This window comes from Thamnophis sirtalis, unplaced genomic scaffold (genome assembly GCF_051295495.1).
Source record: "Thamnophis sirtalis isolate CommonGarterSnake01/CBP01778 unplaced genomic scaffold, rThaSir2_p1.2 scaffold_1, whole genome shotgun sequence".
In the NCBI taxonomy this organism is placed as follows: Eukaryota; Metazoa; Chordata; class Lepidosauria; order Squamata; family Natricidae; genus Thamnophis; species Thamnophis sirtalis.
In genome coordinates, this window is record NW_028261381.1 from 27,718,205 (window position 1) to 27,741,846 (window position 23,642).

The 23,642-nt window shown below is 38.4% G+C and overlaps 1 protein-coding gene across 7 annotated transcripts in view; it reads left to right on the forward strand.

Moving 5' to 3' along the window:
• Positions 1–23,642, forward strand: part of COBLL1 (cordon-bleu WH2 repeat protein like 1) — a 113,061-nt gene that overhangs the window by 38,556 nt on the left and 50,863 nt on the right. The window contains exon 2 of one of the 7 annotated variants that reach the window (XM_087709628.1): positions 2,071–2,219. The exons of 4 other annotated variants lie outside the window; for them this stretch is intronic. The gene's annotated coding sequence lies outside the window, so the exon portion shown is untranslated. Of the gene's footprint in view, positions 1–2,070; positions 2,220–13,980; positions 14,112–23,642 lie in introns of those variants that run through there. 2 more of the 7 variants (XM_087709632.1, XM_087709637.1) reach the window with 2 other exon arrangements.

A 23,642-nucleotide genomic window follows, 5' to 3' on the forward strand; every position in this document is an offset into this window, starting at 1 on the left:
AAAGTCCCTATACGTCACGTGACGCCACTGTAACGACGTGAGGTTGACACATCATCTACCATCTACGTTATTTCTTTCAAATAATTCCAGTTAGTACTTTGCTGAGCATTCCGGTTGCAAAGCAGTCTACAAAGGGTGTGGGTTTCTGAGTTGTCCAGCTTAGGATCTAATTTTTCACAACTTTTTTGCCAGACTTTTTTCTTTAAAAAAAACAAAACAAAACAGCCATGAGTTGGCAGTCTGTACCATCAGCACTGAGCTTTGGAATTTTTTGTTTGAGCAAAGACATTCTGCTTCTCAGAATGGCTGCCCTTTGGGATGGGAAGAATTAGAAGAAGTTTTCTGTTTAGCTAATGTTCTGACACATTTTAACTCGATTACCTCATTGCATGAAACTTGGAAAGTTTTGTAATATGTTAAAGCAAGAGCATGCTTTCTGTGTGTATTTTGGAAGCAGATCTGTTTCTCTGTGTTTTTTAATAATTTTGGGAAGACAAAGTAAAAAAGCATTTAAAAAAATAAATCTTGCAAACACACAGAGCTTATTGTGAAAGAATGGTGTTACATATTTAGGTATTTCCTTAACAGGAAAGAGATAGACCAATTTTTTGAGTTGATTTTAATTTTAGTTCTTTTCTGTTTTACTAACTAAACTCTCCTTTAGGTGATAATATTTATTATATATTTTATATTAGGAATTAAAAGCATTCAATTTAGATTCATATTTAAGGCTTAATATATTTGCAACTCATCTGTGAACAGACAGATTGATTGGAATAAGAAAATGAGACGAGGCTAAGGTCAGGTATCTTTATTTTACCAAGATCAGCTTACAGAACTGTGCTGCAACCGGGGAAGGGAAGTAAAAGGACTTGGCCTACTTGGCCCAATGGGGAATGATGGTCCCTTTATGACTTGTGGACTTCAATTCCCAGTTGAAGGAATCTCTGTTATTTTCAAAACTTTTTTTTAAGCATGCCTGAGCATCCCCTAGTAATAGGGAGCCTGAGTTCTGGTTGTATTATACTGCATGTAATATTGATCCTCCTTCTCATGATTTACTATTTTGTTTATTTTTATTAACAACTCAAAGCAGCAGACGTGCCTAATATTCCTATCTCCTCCAATTTTTCCCATAACAATAATCTTGTAAGGTGAGTTGGGCTGAGATAGAGTGATGGGCCAAAGTCAGCTGGTTGGCTTTCATGCCTAAAGCAGGATTAGAACTCAATGATCTCCCAGTTTCTAGCCTGATTCCTTAACCATTAGCTCAAACTTCTGTTTATTACTTTTAGTTGATTTTATAAAATGTTTTAATTGCCAATTTTATTATTATATTCTGCCCAGAGTCATTTCTTGTGGGATGGGTAGCCATATAAATTTGATAAATACATGAATCCTTGAATCTTGGTTATGTTGCAAAGCGAGATCATCTTATTCTCTAAACCAGGGGTGTCAAACTCATGTCACTTTGTTGTCACATGACATATCGTGAATTCCACCCCCCTCGCTAAAATGGGAGTGGACATGGCCAACACGTGATGCATCTGGCCCACGGGCTACTCTAAACCATCTAATGGGCCCAGGTTTATCTATCCATGATATAACTCTCTCCCTCCCCCCGTCTCGCTGTGTCCATGGAAGGGTAGGAAAAATAATCATATATTTATCTGTCCACTGATTAGATTACTATATATTTTGAATGAATGCAGAGACAAAATGATCTAAATCTCCTTTGCTAACATTTATGGAAAATACATGGCAGACTTGAAAATGGAACAATCATTATACTTCCCTGCATTTTGAGGGAAAGTTCTTAAGATGTGTGATCTTTTCTCTTTCATGGTGAATACAAGCAGTGAGGCCCCATGAAAAATGAGATTAGGAAAATCATGTTAATCACAGCTTTATTTAATTTGCCCTTTTAGGTTGTCAAGAATGTGCCAAATAAGATATCTTCCCATACCTAAGGCAGTTTAATAAGACAGAGAAAAACACATGCTTCAATGCCATATATCATCCACTCACAATAAATGCAGTGGATTATTCTTTATATTTCCAAAACTGCAGGCATTTGTCTCTATGAAACTGCTGTGCCATCATTTCCATGAACTCCTTCTATGATGAGTAATAAGGTAATTCCTGGAGAAACAATTATCTTCTCAAGAGTTCAAGTAAAGTCTGTTGTTGGCATGAGTGAGTTGCAGTTTGAAATTAAGGTTTGTATCTTGAAACATAGATACTCTGAGTTGTTTTTTTAATGTTTGTACTTTCTCCCCATGGGATCTTTGTTAAAGATATTATTGAAGGTTCTGGTGAATTAGTTTTTGAATAGCCTTTTTACATTATCCCTAATTTCTAGCAAACTGGTGAATTAAATTATGTATTTGTGGTGTAGCTGGTAGGAGCATTAAATAGTGTCAAATGCTCCTTTGGCTGAGACATAAAATGGCCAGTTAGATGCTCAAGATGCATCACGTGCTGCCTACGCTGGGTTTAGGGAAGAGGGAAAAGTCCTGATAGCTCACATGGCACCACTGTGATGACGTGAGCTTGACAGCCCTGTTCAAGAGGGAAATATGTCACATTTACTTCTAGGAACCTGCTGTTCTGATCTAGGCTTTCCAAAAGCACGAAGCCGATTCCTCGTCCCGATAAAACCCCTTTTATTTAGTTTAAAGTGAATTCCTCTCCAGCAAAGACCCGGCCTACTGTCTTTCAAGAGATTTCACAACTACAGACCTTTATCAGGCTTGGAGAGCTCCCAGGCCGATATCTTCCATATGCCACTCTGTAACAGACAATACTTGGTAAGAAGTCAGGAGCAGATCTGCACCCTAATGAATTGAACTACTTGTCTCCTGCAAACTCCCCTCCCCCTTCGCTCCTCTTTATTCCTTATGGGAGGGGCCATTCACCACCCACTTGTGGTTTTACTCCTGAGTTGACCCTTGGTCCCTTCTGGCAGCTCTGCACATGCGCACACTGGGGACTGGCTCCAGCTGTTCTTCTGCCCCACTGATTTCCAACTCTGAAGGCAGCTGATAACTGTCATACAGTCCTGGCCCCATCTCTGCCTCCGACACAGAGCACTCGTCAGAACCTTCTCCAGACTCCAGGACTGGCCCATGTTCCTCCCCAACCTCCTCACTGTCCAAATCTACTGCCAGATCTGCTGGCCGCTGATGGGCCACAACACCTGCTCCTGAAAAACTGTTCTTCAGTCAGACAAAGTTGTGGCCACACCTTTCCCTAAGGGCATGATCCAGACTATGGGTTTTCTCAGATGTAGCTTCTATTCATATACCTGACTCTCACCCCCCCCTTCCCAAAGTGGAGAGTTTACTTAAACATTTTTTGAGCTGCTTTTCTCCCCAACATCATAATTGCAATCAGAGGCTACCGGAGACAGACGGCTAAATGACTACTACCTTTTGTGCTCTGTTTTTATAATTTTTGAACTTATACTTGTTCTCTGCCCAGAGGTGGCTATTAATATTTTTTAAATAAATAAACAATGGGTAGATTTAAGAATCATAACAGCAGAATCAGTATAAAGGAAATGAGAAAATTATTATAGCAAAATTCAGTTAATTCAGGTTACTAACCTCATAGTAAAAATGTCTGAATCAGTTGGCAAATGATTCTATATAAATCTGGTAGAGTTTCAAGGTCTATTTAGGGCAGGAAAATTGTTAGCAGGTGGTACCATTAATCTCTGAATCAGAACGCTTTTAGCTGAAGTTCTGGCTTTTTTGGAGTAGCAGGTTAAAGGCTAAATTTCCAATAAGAAAGTGTTTAAGTGTTATAATTGGCATTCTGAATTCCACAGGATATGCCCCTCTCCTACGTTTGTTGCTTTGAATTATCTTCTTAGTTTTAATTTGCTGTAAGGCTAATGTGTTTTGTGTTCAGATTCCCTTTGTTTCCTTATCTGAAATAACTCGGGTGAACTATTATATAGTACCAACGTTAAGAATTTCTGAGCATTAAGCCTAATTATTATTATCAAATCAGTTTCTGGCTCTAATTACAAACCCTGGGTTAGTATTTGCAGCAACATGTTTAGCTTCAAAAAGAAGAGAATAAAGTCCAGAACCCTTTCTCCTAGTCATGAATTGCATCAAATGGGTCATTCTGCTGGCAGAAGGGCATCCGCTAGTTGTACAGGTTCTTTCTCCCTTTTCTATCACTGCAAAGTCATCAGGTTTCCTTTTGAACTGATTTGGCTTGTACACTTGGAGTTGGAGAGGAGATCAAAGGAAGGCTCCGCAGAACTGGAAGGTCAATTGCATAATGCCCATTGTTCCTAGTATCTAGAATTTTGCATTGGTGCCATGTTACATCACACTGCTACATACTCCTGTGCTTTCAGATAATGACAACTGTGCAAGTCTTTGCAAAGTTCTTTAACTATTTTTGTTTTTCCTCTATTTATTCCGGGGAGTGGAAACAGACTTATCCAAAGCCTTCTATGTGTAATTTACTAGCATCAAGTTTGCAAGCAGGTGCCATTTTGTGTCTTATTAAACTGTTTTTGTGTGAGAAGTTGATTTTTGTAGACAGGGACAATTGTGATAATCAGAATAGAAGAGAAAAATTCATTGTCATGCAAACAACCAGTGCCTGACCCTTCTGCTCTCTTGTTCTGACATATTGAAGTATTATGTTCAAAGAATGCTCTGCCATTACTGCAATTTAACAAATTGTTAATGAGAAATAAAGGTCAAGTACTCATATTTCAGAAGAGCATAACCGGGTTTCCTTGCGTGAATTACCAGTTTTTAAGTTTTTTTATTATTTTGCTTGATTGGATGGGTTCTTCTCACCACCAGGTGCTTCAAAAACATCCTTTAGCTAATCCCTCCAGGAGGATTCCTCCATGCTCTGTTTTATCAATATATATAAAAGTGAAATACCGCTCACACAGCATCATGAAATCTCCAGAAGCGTAAAGCCTACAAACTTAAAATTTGGCATGTATGTTCCTCTTAGCTTCTAGGTACTTGCTAAGAAAGGATTTTTCAAAAAGACCACCAAATCATTAGTATTTCTTATATTATTATTAACATGCTCTAATGGTAAGGCATTAGACGTTCTACTCCCCTTCTCCTGAAAAGAACTCTGTTCCAACTGCCATTTGGGCGTGGCCAGTGCATGACTCTTCCGGCCTGCAGGCTGGGAGTTTGGAGAGGATCAATGGGGCCAGCCTAAGGGAGAGAAGGTGGAGAGGAGAGGCTTCTGTGGGGCAAGCCTGAGAGAGAGAAGGGGAGAGGAGAGGCCGATCATAACTACTCATTAATTTTCAAGCTGTGTCAATTTATCAAGCCTGATCACATAGTTTCGTAGAGGAGCACAGGTATTCAGCTAGTTCCAGTATAAAAGTTTTCTTCAATGGAATGTTAAGGATGTGTTGGTAGCTAGGAGTGTAAGTGAATGTATGAGATGGGAGTGAAGGATTACTGCTGTTTTAAACTATTAATTTTATATAATAAAAGCTTGAAACAAACAATTATATGGATTACAAAAAATGGTAGTTTTCCTAAATTGGGAAATTCCACAGTTGGATACTTTTCATGAACTTCACAGAACATGTTTTCTTCCACAATGTTCTGGTGGAACATTCTTTGTGGCTCTGAAAGTGGCAGTGTTTTGGGTAAAGGTGTCATTTTTTATTCCCAAGATTTTTGGTATTTTCAGTCAAACTTGTGCAAATTACATCAGCGCTTCCTTGGCCTTTAAAATAAAGGAGGACTCAATCACCTATATCTCAACCTAAACCTATCAATGTAAAGCTGCATAGATTCTGCTTTCTTAAAGGGCTGGTTTGGTTAGTGGTTAAGACAGCAGGCAGGACTGTGAATTCTAGCCTCACCATAGGGATAAAGCCAGCTGGGTGACCCCGGGCCAATCATTCAACCCATGATGTGAGGCTTGACAACATGCTGGTTGGTCAATTCCTGGTTATAACCAATGAATCAAATTTGTCCAATAATTTGCATTTTAGTAAACCTTCTAAAGGAGTAGTGGGAAGTGCATGAACTTCTTGACTGTTCCTGATAAGTTTTTGGTCAAAATTTGCACCTTGTCTTGAATGTTGTGATGTTTTCATTATGTCCCAGTAATTTGTATGGCTAGATTTTAAAAAAAAAACCACAGCTCAAGTAGAATTGTGAATAAGGCAATTCACTTTCTAACAATAATTTCCTTTAGTCCAAGTGATAGCCAACTCTGACCCTTATTTAACATTAAGCCATATTATGGTTAATATAAAGCCATATTAAGACATGTTTTTGACATACTGTACAATGAAATGCAGACCTATCTTGCTACCCACAATGGAATTGATCATGTATGGCATTTCTAAAAGAAGCAGATACACTATGACATTATCCATGTATACAACAAACCCCAACAAATTAGAAAATTGTCTTATTTTCTATGAGTATGCGCACTAGACTAGAATATTTTGAAAAACAGTTTTGTTGATTGTCATTCTTCAGAACTTTCCTTCTGATATCCATGGGCATTAAGTACTTGTGGTTATCTTTGCACTTTTTAAAAGAATTCTTCTAGATCAAAGATAGATAAAAAGTAAAGCTTCCCCTTGCGCATATGTGCTAGTCGTTCCCGACTCTAGGGGGCGGTGCTCATCTCTGTTTCAAAGCCGAAGAGCCAGCACTGTCCGAAGATGCCTCCATGGTCATGTGGCCAGCATGACTATGACGAAGACGCATGGAACGTTGTTACCTTCCCACCAAAGGTGGTCCCTATTTTTCTACTTGCATTTTTATGTGCTTTCAAACTGCTAGGTTGACAGAATCTGGGACAAGTAATGGGAGCTCATTCCCTTATGCGGCTTTAGGGATTCAAACCGCTGAACTGCCGTCCTTTCTGATTGACAAGCTCAGCATCTGAGCCACTGAGCCACCGCGTCCTTCTAGATCAAAAATAAAAAGGGGAAATACTTCTGGCATACTTCAGAGCAGTGTGCCAATTCTGTGCTGACTGAAAGCTTGCCATTTGCTTTGAAACATGGCTGCTTCCCAATGCTATCATTAATTCTTGGAAAATAAAAATGGTGCTTCATTCTGACGTGTACCCCTGACATGTCTGGGGACTAGAGTCGAGCAAAACCCTTTTTCACAGATTTATGTCTGACCAAGTTAATTATGGCAGCTTTTTGCGAATTGGCTCTCACAATCTGGAGTCACAGTTGGCACGACAATTTATTTAATTCATCATTTTGTTTTTCTGCCTCTGTGTTCCTTTCAAACTCTGAGGGTAAAAATAAAACAAAATTAGAGATTTTGCAGAATATTTTCAGACGCCAAATAAACTGATTTATATTATTGAAGAATAAAACAACGCTGGATTAGATATTTGTGTAGGCTGTTAATTTAGATACTAATTAACTACTGGTAATGGTAAAGTCCTCTTGCATTCAGCTCAGCCTCTCAGGAATTCATGGACATATCCAAATACTTTTCTTAGCATCAATAGATTGCTATTGCCTTTTTCCCAGAATGCTTTTTGATTTTCTAGTCTAGTCTAAAGCCCTGGAATTCCCAAGGAATTTCCCATAAAAATATCATCAGCCTAACTGCTTATCCAAGGTCTGCTAGATGCTGATTTATAGATGGACCCTAGAAATTGGGATGTACAAATTCACTCTTATATACAGTCAGACCTTTAGTATAATTTAACTCAGTCTTTTTCCTTCTGTAGCTTCTGTACTGTTGCGAGGGGGCATTTGACCAGTGAAATGCTGACCTGAAATGTACAAATAGTATGATTTGATACAGGTAGTCTTTGACTTACAACTGTAAATTGAGCCAAGAATTATGGTTGTAAGTTGTGCTGCTTGTTAAATGGGTCACTATGTGACTATACCCAATTTTTCAATATTTATTGTGGCAGCCATTAAGCAAATGCATTGTTCACAATGCAAGTAAACTCTAGTTTCAGGCAAAAAGAAAATAAAACATGGTCTGAAAATCCTGAGAGCTTCACTCAGTTTCTGCAGCTGTAAGGCAGCCTTATAAAGGTAGTTATTGATTTACAACCAGGTGCTTAGCAATCATTTGAAGTTATGACAGGCCTCCTGTTACTCTGGATTCATAACTGGCTGACCAACCACACTCAATGTGTAATCCTCAATGGAACTGCATCTTCATGGAGGGAAGTATGCAGTGGAGTACCCCAAGGCTCTGTTTTAGGCCCAGTACTCTTCAACATCTTCATCAATGATTTGAATGAGGGAATAAATGTGGAACTCATCAAATTTGCAGATGACACCAAGCTGGCAGGAATAGCCAACACTCCAGAAGACAGGCTTAAGATACAGAAGGATCTTGACAAACTTGAACATTGGGCACTATCTAATAAAATGAAATTCAATGGTGAAAAGTAAGGTTCTACATTTAGGCAACAAAAACGAAATGCACAGGTACAGTATAAGTGGTATCTTGCTCAACAGTAGTAACTGTGAAAGGGATCTTGGAGTCCTAGTGGACAACCATTTAAATATGAGCCAGCAGTGTGCAGCAGCTACCAAAAAAGCCAACACAGTTCAGTTCTAGGCTGCATAAACAGAGGGATAGAATCAAGATCACATGAAGTGTTAATACCACTTTATAATGCCTTGGTAAGGCCACACTTGGAATACTACATTCAGTTTTGGTCACCAAGATGTAGAAAAGATGTGGAGACTCTGGAAAGAGTGCAGAGAAGAGCAGCAAAGATGATTAGGGGACTGAAGACTAAAAAATATGAAGAATGGTTGCAGGAACCGGGTATGTCTAGTTTAATAGAAAGAAGGACTAGGGGAGACATGATAGCAGTGTTCCAATATCTCAGGGGTTGCCACAAAGAAGAGGGAGTCAAACTATTTTCCAAGGCACCTGAGGGTAGAACAAGAAGCAATGGATGGAAAGTAATCAAGGAGAGAAGCAACTTAGAACTGAGGAGAAATTTCCTGACAAAACAATTAATCAGTGGAACAACTTGCCTCCAGAAGTTGTGAATGCCCCAACACTGGAAGTCTTTAAGAAGATGTTGGATAGCCATTTGTCTGGAATGGTTTAGGGTTTCCTGCCTAGGCAGGGGGAGACCTCCAAAGTCCCTCCCAACTCTGCTATTGTATTGTACTTATGGATTCAAAGTTTCTATGGACCCCTCCTCCTGCAATTACATGACTGCACTTTGGATGCTTGGTAACTTTACAGCTGTTTGCAAAATTTTGTGGTCACAGGAATGTGATTCATATTCTCTCTTTTAATCTTTTATCACCAAAATGAATAGCAAAAGTAGATCCTTTCCTAATTTATAAAAAAATAGGGTTTTTTAAAAAGTTCTTGACTTCCTCCTAAAATACTAATACAACTAGGGGAGGACAAAAAGAAACCTTGGGGTATATATTCATGCTGGCAAGACCCAAATGGAATTGGTGTTAGAGTGTAATGCTTTATTATTATTGTGATTATTATTATTCATGGTGTCTGAATAATACTCACCTCCATTGCAAAAATGATAGATTTGCCCTGAAGTGGACGGTGGCCTTTTGTGTACAAATGGATGAAATCTGCTATTCTGTCCTAGGATTTAAACTAATCTTTGCAAAGTCACTCCCGACATGTTAATCTTGTAGGTGGCCCTGTTGTCTTTGGTTCTTTCTGCATCTTTATTCATTCTGCTACTTATTCATTCTACTTATTGTATTCTAGTATCTTTTCATTTTAAGAAAAATCAGTTGTAGCAATGCATTGCCACCTCCATTTCTCCGATTTGGAAGGAGGCGTTTATACATTAATAGTACAGCTGAAATAGTTTTGAAATCATGTATAATAGCAGTTAAAATGTAGAATACTCAGCCCAAGATATTAGTTAAAAACACCTAAAAAGCTTTTCAAAACCCATTTAAAAGCCAATGAAGTGGAATTAGAATTGTAGAAATGGGGGGACACCATTGAAACAACAATATCTCTAGTTGGTGCTTTTTGCTATTATTGAGATGAATAACGCTGCAGTTAAGCTAATATGAACGCAGACTTCCATTGTGTACAGCAGATTACTCCATTACTGAATTAGGTTATTTTAAAAATGGTAAAGCTGCTTAATGTAGGTTCTTGAATTAGCTGAAGTGGATATGTCAGGATTACCAGCAGTTGATTTATGTATTGAGATGCTTTTTGTCAAGTGGGGCCCTTCAAAGGGATCTACAATGAGAGGAGAGAAAAACCTACACAACGATATAATACAATTACAGAATAAAGACCGGAAAGCTCTTATTGGAAACAAGCTAAAATGATGATAAAGATCTGTACTCATGCTTCCAAGGTTATTTTGGCCTGACAGTGAAATTATAAATAGAAAGACTTAAATTATAGTATTATCTGAAGAGAAAGAAAGCAGCTGCAATGTTGTACTTTTCTACATGTGTGCTATAAAGCAGGGGGTCCCTAACCCTGGTCCGTGGACAAGAACTGGTCCATGGCATGCCAGAAACTGGACTGTGCAAACAAGCGAAGCCCCATTCACAAGATGCAGGCAGCACATGAAACTATGTCCCCTCTGGTTCCTGGAAAAACCTATTATCTCCACAGAGCCAGTCCCTAGTGCCCAAAAGGTTGGGGAGCACTGCTATAGAGGGAAGACCCCATCTAGTTTAAGTTGTTGCAATATAGAGAAAGCATCCTGTGTTTCAATCATTGGGTAAGGGGAAGACATGCTATGATTAGGAATACTAGTATTTTAAGCAAAGCATTCATATCGATAGTGAAAGTAGATTTTATCTAATAGCTACAGAGGGCTGACACTTTTAATTGTATCATACACAGTTATGACTGTGAGTACATGCACTTGCATTTTTGCTTTTCAATAGTTTAATGCTTTGTTTTTATGAGCCGAGGTGGCGCAGTGGTTAGGGTGCAGTACTGCAGCCACTTCAGCTGACTGTTATCTGCAGTTCAGCGGTTCTAATCTCACTGGCTCAAGGTTGACTCAGCCTTCCATCCTTCCGAGGTGGGTGAAATGAGGACCCAGACTGTGAGGGTGATATGCTGACTCTGTAAATCACTTAGAGAGGGCTGAAAGCCCTATGAAGCGGTATATAAGTCTAACTGCTATTGCTATTGCTATAATCCTTTGAAGTTTATACTTATATGATAAAAATATTCTGAATTACAGTTTATATATGCATAACTACAATATTTTGAAATTCCTTTAAAAATACAAAATCTTATGTATTCATTATTGGGAAAGGAGCATTAAAGTTGTTATAGCCCATGACTTATCAGTAGATTTAAATAGTCACAGGGAATCATTGTGGTATATTACTAGATTGTTATCAGGGAAATCCAGATTGCAACTATGCTTGGCTATGGAAGCTACCTGGGTATCTTTAGGCAAGTTATTCTCTAAGTCTAATCTACCTTGCAGTTTTGCTGTATGGGGAAAATAGAAGGAAGAGGTGTCATAGGTTTCTGGAGGAATGGCAGGATATACATCCAACCGAGAAATAAATAAATGTAGACAGCACAAACATATTTTTGCAATGAACCATTGAAAGATGGTCCGCAAAGCCCTTAAAACCTGGCTGTTCCGACAGGCCTGGGGCTGACGAGTTCCCGTCCCCCCTCGAATTCTGTGCTTGTTGATTGTTTTTTTAAAATTGTTGTAGTTGTTTGTCCGTTGTTTTCCTCCTGTTTGTATCCCCCCCCCTTACTTTGGTTTGTGAGCCGCCCTGAGTCCCTCTGGGAATAGGGCGGCATAGAAATGCAATAAATCAAATCAAATCAAAGATGGCTTTTAATTTATCAATCTTTCCCAACCTATAGAAAATACAAGCCCAAGATTCCATAATAATAGAGCGAGCTTATGGAAACAATGTGCTTTTAAAAAATGCAAAGAATATGTATGAATTATGGCTGGGCTATACCATATAAATATACATACTCAGCATTGTAACATTTCAAATATTGTAACTTTTCAAAGCCTTGCAAACAAATGACATATTTTATCAAGAATCTCACCATAATAACAAAAAATGACTGCCAAAGAAACACCCAGTTTAAACAAAAGCTTGTTCTTAAAATAACACTGAATAGTATACAATCAGATTACTTCAATGTAATGCAACTTTCTTTTGTTTCAGAGTCAATGTATTTCCCCAGGGATAGTAATATTTGGTGCAACAACAGTGTATATTTCAAACCACTCCCTTCTACTGATAAAAAGAGAAAAAGGGGTGGGGAAGGCCTGACAATATAAATTGAACCTCTAATTTTGAATAGTATGTAAGTAGTATTACTTCAGATTAATTCATTTTTTCATTTATTTTGAATGTACATAGGTTACTGACACATTAATTGAAAATTAACTGGTTTTTGTGACTGTAACTTTGATGGTAACAGAATGTCATGTTAAATACTAGGCTGAGCAGTTTTCTGTCAGTTTTATTGTACATTTAAACGGACCAAGCTGCAGACTGCAGGCGCACTAATGTAAGGGTGGCACTCCTTTGCCTTAATGAACAGAATGTTAACAAGAATGAAATAGGTTCATATACACTATTGATTTCAAAAATAAATATGTGTATTGTGTATTATTTTTCTTTCTCAGACTAGTCTAGCACCTATTTGTTCCATAGTGAAAAAACCCCATTCTTTATACAAGCATGGGAAAGTCTACATTTATAGCAATATATTTATTTGTATCTTCTTTCAAAGTAAACCTAATAATAACATACAAAACTCCTATGAAGAGTGCCTGCTGGGATATGTAGATATGGAGGGCAACTGAGTCATAACATGATAGTGAAAGGGGAAAATAGGTGAAATGGAAAAAGATAGTCATGAGTTCATATTCATTCAATTAAGACAGGCAATAAATATGGTTGTGATTTAAAAAAAATTCCTCTTCCTAGGCCAGGGGTGTCAAACTGGATTTCTTTGAAGGCTGGATCAGCATGGTAGTTATCCTCCGTGGGTCGGCAGGGGGGGAACAGGACGGACACCTCCTGCAGCACTTTGCCTGCCAAAACGGGGTGGGGGAGGCCTGCACGCTGCCCCCCCCGCCTCATTTTCAGCTTCCCCAGCCTGCAGCACCACTCTGCTGGCCAAAAATGGGGCCCGCAGAGGCCCTGAAAGGCTCCTGTGTGGCCCATTTTCAGCCTTCCCGGCTTCCAGATGCTTTAGATAAATTAAAACTTTAAAAGTGAGAAAAACATTTATATCAGTGTGGAGCATGATTCCTAAAATGTTACAACATTGATAAACAGTTGCAAAAGAGATTGAATGATTGTATAAGTCTTAATTTTTGATCAAATGCTTCTTTCCCCCAAATGTCTGACATCATTTGGGATATACGTATGTTTATCTTATTCATATATTGCATATCTCAGTTGTTAAATCAACATTGGAGTTTTGGTTGGAAAATTAGCCAACTATATATCAAGGCAGATTTTAATTATGGTGCTTGTCTGATCCTCAAATTATTATGGACTGTTGTTTCTCCCCCCCCCCCCCTCTCAAATCTTAGCTTGGCAAGTTTTGCAGATCATTGGGAGGGTGTCCTGCAAGAGCGGGATAGGCTTTTGACATTTTCATAGTTTCCAAAGGCTGCTAAGGGTGTTGGTTTGTGAGATTGAAGAATCATGTGGGGGCTTTTTTTTTTTTTTTGGCTCACTCCTTTTCAACAGGAATTCAGCAAAGAGTGGGAGGAGTGTGGAAGTGTCTAATGATCAGAAGCAGGGAATAAATATTTGGGTGTTCCTATGCTTGCATATAGTGAACAGAGGAAATCTTTTTTCCTCTTTTCAAGCAAGACAGACAATAAATAAAAAAGCACTGTGTCTCTTTTATAAATATTTTCTAATTATTTTGCAAGGGTTACAGCAAAGAGGCGGAGAACAACTGGCATAACATCAATTCAGAAAAACAGGCTGTGAAGTTTTATTTAAATAGGACTTTGAACTGTGCTCTGAACCACAGGCAGTAAAGTGGCAGTGAAATGCCTTTCTAGAGCCCTACACAAGGGTTAGTGCTGGTACAACACCTATTTTGGAAGATACCTGTAGTCAGACTAGATATGCAGATGTTAAAACCATAAAGGTAGGTATTTATGTCTATCTCTGGTGTGTGTTTGTATGCTTGTGTAAAGTGCTTTACTTTTTTTATTGCCGAAGATGAAAAGTCATAAGTAAAATGGTAGGTTTTATAGGCATTTTAAAGAGTACACAACTCGTATCTATTTGAGATCAGTAACAAAGAAACCTTATTTGAATTTTGTGTTGGCTTGTTGCATTCAAGCTCACATGGAAATAAGCACACTGGGATAGAGGAAACTGATTTCCAAGTACAAAATTGGACTGTACATTGAAGCATTTGTGCTTCCTTTGAGTGTCATAAGTATTAATTTTATCTTTTCCTTGCTTGCATATGGCCACTTTATTTCCTTTTAGCTATCTCTTCATCTTCATTTTGTGCTCTTTCTTGCTACTCTGACTCTCTCTTTCTGGGTAGGAAAAGGAGTGTGTCAAAGGAGGCTTGTAGTATCAGGGTATGCTGTCAATAACATCATCAGGTATGGAAAATGATAGCCTTGGCAGCTGCTATCTATAGAATCCTTAAGTTTGCAGTGTTCAATTGAGGTTATAGGGATGGTGCCAGTTTTCAGTAGTATTCATTTGCTTTATAGATATACAGGTATCTAGTTTGGGCATATTAACATGGCTTTGATTTATAAGCACATTTTTAGGAAGTCCATATTGGTATGCTTAATCAATGCCATTTTAAAGTATTTATTTTAAATTTATTTATAATATTGTTTTAAACAGTATTTTATATTCTCTTGGTGTCCTATGAAATTGTGGACCTACTATGGAATAAAATTTTCAACCAACCAATATATAGAACATCTGCCAACAAGCGATGAATATATGGAATATATTCCATTACTAATAATTATAGGATTCATAAGAATGAATGCTACAGTTGAACAATGTAAATTATTTGACAAGTAATATTAAGTAAGATCAGTTAGGAGAAAGATTTTATGTTGCTCACTATGATATTTAACAGTAGCAGTCTAAAAAAAACATAATAGGCATATCTTTGGGATTGTAGTATCACTGACATGCTGTCACTAACATCATCAGGTATGGGAAATGATTGCCTTGGCAGCGCCTAACTATAGAATCCTTAAGTTTGCAGTGTTCAGTTGAGGTTATAGGGATGATGCCAGTTTTCAGGCGTATTTATTTTAATAGTATTTCTATATTTTCTTTCTTTCTTGAGTACACATGAGAGTGTACATTGTATTCCTACAATAATAAGCCTATAAAGTGCATGGACTGAGATAAAGCACCTGGTGAGCTCCATAGTTGAGTGAGGACCTGAACTTTGATTTCTCTGGTCTAAGTACAATAGTTTAACTACTGTCCTATCCCGAACTGGCTGTTTCAGATTTCAGATGTATTTCTTCCTTGTATTCAGAAAGCCTGAAAAATCAGGGGGAAAAAACAGCCATCCCAAGTGTATAATCTTTGTGGAGAAGTATTTTTCTTAAATTACCTTAATTATAGAACTGTGTGCATTACATTTTAAAAATAACACTGGTCCTATTTATTGAAGAAGCAAGTTAACTTGAGATATAAAACAACTCACATAGACATGAATATTGTGAAAACTTATTCTTCAAATGTTATCTAGATGATACTTAAGTGAAACCTCAGAACTTTGATATATAAACAAGTAATTCACCAAGTGTTGTAAGAAAGTTCTGTTGAAATATGTTCATTGACAGGTGTGCATTAAGAAACGCAAAAAGTAGATGATAATACATCAAAACTTGGATGATCTACTTTCTATAGTATCTTTCTAAGTGTTAGTATTTTAAGTGTTAAGAAGAGATTACTGTATGCAGCTAAAAGTTTAAACTTTGATCTGGAGAAAAAAGTATGAAGCTAGGAGCCCAGAATTGAACCAAATATTAAACCAGAAAATACACACTGCACTCCAGATGTTAAATTACAGGAGCCCTAGTCTGTGTGGCCAGTTGTGAAAGATTTTGGGAGGTATAGTTCAGCAGTGTTTGGAATGTTACACACTATATACTTTTGTGGTAAACAAACAATTGCAGTGCTTTAGTTTGTTATACCACCAAGGGGATATAAGCTAAATGCAAGCAGGAGTGAATAAACATTTTTTTTCAAGTCCTAGCAAATGCCTGGAGAAGTCTCTGCAGTTTTCTTGGCAAGGTTTTTCAGAAGTGGCTTGTCTTCCTATGGCCTTTTTCAGAAGTGGTTTGCCAGTGCCTCCTTCCTAGGGCCAAGAGAGAATGACTGGCGGCACTCGCCATTATCATCCAACTGGCTTCGTGCCTAAGGCTGGACTCGAACTCTTAGTCTCCCAGTTTCTAGCTTGGTGCCTTAACCAGTCCACCAAAGAGACTAAATAATGGAAGCCTTTAAATCTTGCCGATATTTCAAACATTTAACCAGTTTCTTTTTTCTGAGCTCATCGTTTTTGCCAAAGATGAATGGGATTCCAGCTTCTACAATCACACAAACCCTTAGGAATTCGTCTCCTGTTGGAGAATTATCTTTCTGTGATAAATACTTCTGCAATGATAATTAAATTAAAAAAAGATTGGTAAAGAGTATCATCCTATCTTACTATAATTGACACATCCTGGATAATGCAGTTCCTGATTGCAAGTTGCCAATTCATTAGTAATGTCTCTTAGAGAGTGCTGAAGCAGAGCTGCTTGCATTCTTTTCCAAAACTTGGAGCAAGAATTTAACAAAATGACTATTATCTTTTGCAGTGGTGTCTGCAAATGTATATAATCTGCATACAATAATACATTTTCTTATCTGTCATGTTGTAGAAATTCCTGATTAATGTCAGCCAAGTGTAGATCGGCTTCCCACTTTCCAGCTAATCATGTACTGAGAGACGACACATGGTTTCTTCTGCAGTTTTCAGTTTTAAGAGCTGGCAGAGTTTTCTGAGCTGAAATTTGCATGAGTCAAAATAGTAACAAGAATAACTAAGGGTCAGAATCTGCATCACCACCTTTCCTTGGGTTTTTGAGTAGAAATTTAATAGTAAAGTTTTAAAAATCTATACAATTCTCTCTGTGTTACTTACTCTATACGTGAACACTTCCACAGGTTTATCTGTCTTGGGAAAGCAATTATGGTGATTGGGTTATGGTATTGGACACTCGATAAAAATTAGTTTGCAGGTGCTGAAGATAAAAATAATATAATCATTTGTATTAATCTGGGACATAGTTGGTCAGGCCTAAACATATGCTTTTGGTAAAGGAAAAGGCTTTCAAAATTTCTCATTCTTTATCTCCTTGTTTTGAGTAGTTGCTTCATTCTGCAGACTTTGAATTGTATACGCCACGGTTCAAACCCTACTGAAATTGTTTGTTTTGGCATATATCTCTTCAGGTTATATTAATGTGAACAAGTCTGTTGGCTTTTTTTTTGTAAACAGTAGGGAGCCATTCAAGACAGGGATTTGTTATTCTTGTGTTTAAAATTAATTCTCATATGGTGAATGGTTTAATATATCTGTCTAGAGTTTTACAAATGATCACTGTGTATTTCAGTAATGATTAAATTAGAATTTTTTTTTTGTTCTCCTGTCTTAGACCCTATGATAGTTTCCTGACCAAGATTTTGGGGACAGTTGACCTGATGTAAAGCTCTGCACTTTCTTGGTTTTTCTTTGGAAAAAAAAACATTTCGCTTCTCATCCAAGAAGGGAACTAAAGAAGTTTCTTGGATGAGAAGTGAAACATTTCCAAGGGGAAAAAAGACCCAAGAAAGCTTAAATATCTTTTGAAAAGCACCTTTGGGACAACCATGACCTGGATGATTGAGAATCTCCATTAGACAATTAGCCATGCACTTTGGGATAAACATACTTCAGAACTGAAGAAGTTTCTGGGATGACAGGCGAAAGGTTTTCAAGGAAAAAAATTAAGTTGCTTTTTGAAAAGTACCTTTGGGACTTCTCATAGGTAGTTCTGGGACTTTTAATGTTATAGCAGCATCATGGAATGAAGCAGGATTCCTACGTCATTGTTAAGTTGTGTAAAACACACCAAAGGCAACACAGCTGCCCTTGAAAGCTTGTTCTCTGCCTGTGTACACAAGGCTAGTAGATACATATACTGAATTACTTTAGTCCAGCCAAGCTATCAGTATGCAAACAACTGATAATTCTTGAACATTTTCAGCATCAGTTTGTACCATTTGATAAAAGATATGCTTCCACTATAAGTTACGCATTTCCCAGCTACTGTGAACTTAAAGCATGGGAATCGTTCTAATTTGAGCAGAGAGCAGAGCCTGGAATGTACCTCAGCAAACTTTGGAGACAGCCCCAGAACCAGTTGTTGCTAAATCATAAGCTTTAAAGTGATAGAAAGAGGACATAGTTAAGTGTTTGACTGGAGTGCAATAACATCCACTCCATTTTCATTAAATGTATGTGAATTGGATGCAATTTCATTTTTATCTCACCTCTTTCCATCCTTATGTTTGTACATACCCCCCCTGCTGCACACCACTCGAGTTTAGATGTGGCCTTCAGCCCAGAAATACCTGTACTATTACTAGAAGATCACACCCATTGCACTCATTTGGAGGGAACTCCACAATTGGATTGTGAAGAAACATGCTTCGTTCAGCCAGTAAATGACTTTAAATAGGTTTATACTGACAGTACCTGTCCTGTTGCATTAGCTAGCTAATTTGGAAACTATATTTTGGATGCACGTGGTATTCATTACAACATTGTACAACTCTGTGTGCTTCCTTTGTCTTGTTCTGCTGTTTCTCATGTACAAGGAGCATGGGAGAAAAAAATGAAATGAAGTGGCAGTCATACTCTCTTCCCCATTGAAATTTATAGGCAGTGTATTGTAATAAGGACTTAGTTATACTCCTTTTACCATCCTGTACCATCCTGGAGAGCCGAGGTGGCGCAGTGGGTAGAGTGCAGTACTGCAGGCCATTTCAGCTGACTGCTAGTTCGGCGGTTCAAATCTCACCGGCTCAGGGTTGACTCAGCCTTCCATCCTTCCGAGGTGGGTAAAATGAGGACCCGGATTGTTGGGGGCAATATGCTGACTCTGTAAACCGCTTAGAGAGGGCCGAAAGCCCTATGAAGCGGTATATAAGTCTAAGTCTAACTGTATCCTTTCCATAGGGTGGCATGCAAGAAAATCCTTAATCCTAGCTCTGAATAAAACAAAAATATGTTTTATCTTTTGTAGTGAAGGTGGGAAAAATATACCGTGTATATTATGTCGTTCCCCAACTGTACTGCGTATTTCCTGGGTAAATGTTTAATCAATGATTCATTGTTTGTTTTTTGCATAGATGGGCCCACACTGTGTTTATGCCAGTTCTGTGTACTGACAGTGAATTCATTGTTTCAGGGTAGATCAACATTGAAAAATCCCTGTGTTCTTTCTGTCATTCTAGCACTTGTGGGTTTCTTTTGCCTGTAGGGCTGTGCAGAGCTCCAGATTCAGTTTATAGGAGGTGCTCTGGAATGTTCTAAGAGTGTGAAAGCAGTAGCTGTTGCCTCCTCATTAAAGCAGGTGTGTCTCCTTTCAAGATTGTGTGGCTGCTTTGGAAAGCTCCCTGCAACACAGCCCTAGTAATAGGATTATAATGCTGCATCTATTAATGCTTCAATTAATATTCCACCTTTCGTTCAGGAACTCAAAAGTTGTGTGCCCATAACAATAACCCTGTAAGGTAGAATGGAGTGAAAGAGATTAATTGACCCTTAAGTTTCTCAATTGGCTTCTATGCCTGAGAATAATCATAATTCTGAATTTCCAACTTCTAGCCTAAGTCCCTGACCACTATATAGGTAGGTAGGTAGGTGATAGCTAGATAGCTAGATAGCTAGATAGCTAGATAGCTAGATAGCTAGATAGCTAGATAGCTAGATAGATAGATAGATAGATAGATAGATAGATAGATAGATAGATAGATAGATAGATAGATAGATAGATAGATAGATAGATAGATAGAATTCAGCAGCTTCTGACAGGTCCTGAAGAACCGGTAGCGGAAATTCTGTGTAGTTCAGAGAACCAGTAAATACCATCTTTGACTGGCCCTAGATTGGAGTGGGAATGGAGTTTTTGCAATATCCTTCCCCCAGGAGTGGGGAGGGAATGGGGATTTTGCAGTTTCCTTCCCCAGCCACCCCCACCAAGCCACGCCCACAGAACTGGTAGTAAACATTTTTGAATTTCATCACTGGATAGAATATTTCTGAACCTCTACACACGAGGAATGTTAACTAGTAAGATTAGTTTGCTGTCTGGGATGAAGGTTTTAAGCTCAAAATATTTCACTTCTTTAATAGTTATTACGCCTCACAAATTATTATCACTTTTCAGCCTTTGGACTAAGATCATATGGGTGTGTGTGGCATATTTTACGCTTTACTTGTTGGTAAAGCTCAGGAATGTAACTATCAAGCTCAGTTTGATTATATTGCATTAACAAACATATCCTTTAATAGGCTTTTAAAAAAACTATACATACTGCTTTGTGCAGTGCTACTTCACAGTATCACAGACTTTGTTTACTGTATGGGAGATGGAGTACAGTTTATACAAATGTTGTAGCTACAGTAAAACTGCTGTCTTGACAAAATCAGTTTCTTATCAGGATGCTAAAAGAATGTGTAAAATGGGGACTTTTCAAATTGTGTAAAATTATTTTTGCTAGTTTGTATAAGCTTCCTTTTAAAAAAAACCTTTCTACCCTTACTCTATGTTCTGCTGTGAGTTATAATCCCCTGTGTTTATTAATAATCTATATGCCATATAGTACTCACTTTTTAATTTCTGAAAGAAATTCCTACACAATCCAACAGTATCCTGATATTGTCGGCAAGTCAACAGTGCAGGCCCTCATCCCACATAGCTCAGTGGAAGATGCTTTGACAGATGAAAATGTCCTTAATCTAGCTCTGGTGTGGAGAACAATCTGAATAACCTAGGGCAGTGATGGCGAACCTTTTTTGGCTCGTGTGCCAAAGGGGGGGGAGCACATGGAGCGTGGGCATGCCAGACCCATAATGCAATTTGTGACCCCTGTGTGCATGCGTGCATGACCAGCGCTCCTCCCATTTTTTGCATGCTTTTTCCGCTATCCCCAGGCTCCAGAGGTTTTATAGGATCCTGGGGAGGGCGAAAACAGCGTCCCCCTGGAACCCACCACCAGAGGCTTCAGGAGCTGCCCGCCTCCGGAGCTCAAAAAACCGGCCCTACGGGCAAACTGGAAATTCAGGAATGGACTTCCAGTTTGCTCATAGGGCCGTTTTTTAGTCCTCCAGACTCTTTAGGAGGCTGCATGTGTTGTGAATATTGAAGAATTGTGCAATTAAAAAAAGATAGTAGAAGTTCAGCTCTTAGGTTGTGGAACAAGGATGTGGAAGACTTATTTGTGTGGGTGTAAACCTAACTGAAATCAGTAAGCTTTACTTCTCATAAATTGTGCTTTTAGTTTTTCATTTTATCAATTTTCCAGAGATTGTTTTTTTCAAGCTTTTCTAATTGAAGTTTTCTCCTCTAAGCGTAAAGATGGTAGACCTTTTGAATCCAACCAGTGGCAATTCTTCAGAATAAGACATCTTTATATTGCACTGATTTCTTACAAAGAATGACTGTTTATTCATTCGCTGTTTCTTAGAAGAGGCCTCTGTAGCTCTCATAGGGTAGTAATTGGGAACTGCTGATTTTACATTTTGAAAAGTGGAGGACCCAACATTAATTGCTGATTCCAGTGATGGCAAACCTATGGCACACGTGCTGGAAGCAGCACACAAAGCTATCTCTCCAGGCACGTTGCTCTTCTGGGTTCCGGCATGCACATGTGTGCTGGCCAGCTGGTCTTCGTGCATGCGGAAGTGCCAAAAACTGGAAGAGCAGCTCCCTGGCGCATATGCACGCCGGGAAGCTGAGCTTCTAGTTTCCCGTGCACACATGTGCACTGGCTATCTGCTCTTCATGTGCCCATGTGTGCCAGAACCCAGAAGACCAGGTGACCGGTGTACATGCGCATGCTGGAAACTGGAAGCTCAGTTTCCCGGCATGCGCATGTGTGCCGGGGAGCTGCTCTTCCGCTTTCTGGCGCTCCCCCACACATGTGCTCATGCTCCCATTTTGGCATTCGGTGCCGAAAAACCTCACCAAGCTTTAAGAGACTCCCTAATGATATTGATAAACAACTCCTCTTCCAAAATAATTCCTGATTATGTATAATTTGAAAAATTGATTGAACAGTGTCCAATTTATTATGAATGTAAACTATTCTCACATTTATAGACCTGACAAACTCAAGTCTTTCTGACCATTTTAATGGCAAAGTTATCTACAGCTTTCCAGGTTTTTACTGTTAATTAACCATTATGCAACTGTCAATTCTGTTGCAACTTTCATATCACATTTTAATTGTCTATCCATTTTTATCTTTCTGAGAGACAGCTATAATCATATGGACATCAATAAAAAATAAACGTAGTTTTGTCCAGTTGATTTCACTTGGATCTTCAAATATTAATAATTCATCATGACATATTGTCACCCAGTAGGCTGGAGGTGACTAAAATTTTATCCCTGGGTACTAATATATGGACGAATGTATTCTTTCATGAGATGATGTAGCCTCAAATACATCATCAGGGTACAAACTACCCTTTTTATGGGTAATAAATGATGTGATGCACATGAGAATGAGCAGGATATTGCAGGATTCCGGTATGAGCCAAACTTACATTTTCCTATAATATTCCAGTTCATGGAATATTTCCCCCTTTCCTTTTCCATGTCACTCCCAGCTTATTTTGCTGTTTTTCAGGGCGGGGGTTCCCTTCAGATCTGCTTCTGTATCCTCTTTTGTTTGTGGATGATGCTGTTATGACTATATAAGGATTGGCATTTTGCAAAACTGTTCTACTATGATTGCAAAGTGATGCTTTTCAAAAAGTGATTTTAAAAGGTGCTTGGGGTTAAATTATCAAGATAGAGCAGCCTAGCACTTTCTTCAGCAATGAGATAACATAAGAAAGGCTTCTTACATTAATTGCTGATTGACATGCTTTCCTGAAATGCCCTAACAACCCTGGCTCAAAGCATAAATATCTGTAGCAGATTTGGCTATAACCTACAGCTCAAAGGATGGTTTTTGGCCTTTTAAAGTAAGAAAATGTCATTTGAACTTGGAGCTGGCTGAAAGGATTTTCGGTTTCCAAGACTGCTGCTGTCCAAAGGTCGGTTTATCAGATCTACAGAAGACTCAGAGACAGTTGTTTCAAGAGAAAGTTTTCAAGTTCCAGAGGGATACAAAAAAAAATGTTTCCCATGATTTTGGTAAACTCTGTTGTTTATATCCAGTAATAAATAGTTATGGGACTGACTTCTATGTTGATGGAATTAATCTCTCTTCTTTCCGATGTATTAAATTCCTTAAAAGGGAATATATGATTCAAATCTTTCGGATTAAATAGAAATAATCTAGTGCAGTGATGGCTAACCTTTTTGGTGCTGAGTGTCCAAAGCGTGCACGAATGCACACGTGCGTGCCCCAA